We start from the raw sequence: 2,086 nt of genomic DNA on the forward strand, positions 1-2,086 counted from the left end.
TATCTTGCCCGCCCTTGTTTCTTGAGGATTCTATTCTAGTGCCTTTTTATCGATTGCTACTTCTGGCTTTCTCAATGTATACATACCATCTTTACTTCTTTCATGTGTCTGTTGTTCTATAGGTGTCTGGTTCGGTTTTCTCTAGAGATCCTCATTACTTTTTTTTTGGCCATCAGATATTAATTATACACCGGAGGATCTATTTATGAAGCTCTGTAACTGTGGTCTTATTTTTTTATTTACTTTCCAACTTTCGTTGGCTTATAGTAGGATAGCTTCCACATTTTTATTCAAAATAAGAATTTTAATTTAGCACGCGATGTTTCTGTTTCTCCATACTGTACATAAATGATGTGCAATGCATGTACCCGTTTTCGGAATAACATTACGAAGCTTCTACAGCTGCGTAATCTGAAACGTTTCTCCATGAATTCATTCGTTTTCAAGTAGTGCTGCCTTCACTGAAGATAAAAGTACTTCGAACTGAAATACTTCATCTGGATTTTTTCGGCTGAAATTATTGTGAAGCTTTTCTCTTCTAAAAAATTCATATAAACCAAGAGATACATTCTAACTGCCATTTGTCGATTAGTCTCCTATAGCCGTTTCCTTCTAATTGATGAAAATAGCCAAATTAATTCAGTTCATTAGCCAAATTCGATATGGAGGCGATGTATAAGCAAAGGCGTTGATCATTATTTTAGTAAGGTTAGACCTTTACGGCTGGTTATACGATGGCGAAAATTTTTTTGGTATCCATGTCTACATTCCTCTTATGAAAATTTTAAAAATTTGGAGCTTCAAGGGCAGATTAAATCTGTGTGCCAAAGAAAAATTCTAGCTTGGAATCTTTGCGGAGTTCAATTCTCGGTCCGACACAGAGTTGTATCTTCCCAGGATGTTCAATACGAGCACATACTTACGTCTCAGAGTGACAATTTCATTCTAAAAAGAATGTTAATACCGAAATGACTATAAATACATACCTCAGAAATTTGGTACATTCGTTTTCTCAAACTGTATGTACACATTCACGAAGTACTGTATTTCGTATTTTCACTTTCAATAAAGAATACATCACTTTTAATTAATAGTTTCAACCCTGAGCCGGCCGCGGTGGCTGTGCGGTTCTGGCGCTGCAGTCCGGAACCGCGGGGCTGCTACGGTCGCAGGTTCGAATCCTGCCTCGGGCATGGGTGTGAGTGATGTCCTTAGTTTGGTTAGGTTTAAGTAGTTCTAAATTCTTGGGGACTTATGACCTAAGATGTTGAGTCCCATGGTGTTCAGAGCCATTTGAACCATTTCTCAACCCTGATTGTTACAGTCCAATGTTATAATCTCAGATACATGGTGGTGTCACAAAAGGTACTCCAAAACAACTGAGCAGGAATTAATTATGTGTAAAAATGAATCATTTCCTCGCTATTTCGCAACATTAAAAGTGTACGCTGATGAGGCGTTGGCCAAAGTCTATCCTCCTGTTATCTCAGACTCACACCAAGTGTTCATACGTCTCCCAAACGCGCAGTGCGACTTTGGTGTAAGCAGATGTACATCGGAAATTTGTAGTAAGTTCTTACGGGACCAAACTGCTGAGGTTATCGGTCCTTAGACTTACACACTACTTAATCCAACTTAAACTAACTCACGCTAAGGACAACACATACACCCATACCCGAGGGAGGACTCGAAACTCCGACGGGAGCAGCCGCGCAAACCGTGGCAAGATGCCTGAGACCGCTCGGCGATGTACATCTCTAGGGCAAAACCTCGTTCGGCGGAACTTAAACGCAACTAAAAAAAAGCTAGAAATCAGTTGTTGCGCATCACAGAAACTGATGATGATGATGAAGTCCCATACTCCGTTACAGAGCGTAGGGACGATACGGGAGTCCCGCACCGCCCTAATAGGCAAGGTCTTAGCGGAGGTGGTTTGCCATTGCCTTCCTCCGACCGTAATGGGCATGAATATGATGATCAAGACGACACAACAACACCCAGTCATCTCGAGGCAAGGAAAATCCCTGACCCCGCCGCGAATCGATCCGGGACACCGTGCTCGGGAAGCGAGAACGCTACAGGGAGA

Source organism: Schistocerca piceifrons, chromosome 4 (genome assembly GCF_021461385.2).
Source record: "Schistocerca piceifrons isolate TAMUIC-IGC-003096 chromosome 4, iqSchPice1.1, whole genome shotgun sequence".
Lineage (NCBI taxonomy): Eukaryota > Metazoa > Arthropoda > Insecta > Orthoptera > Acrididae > Schistocerca > Schistocerca piceifrons.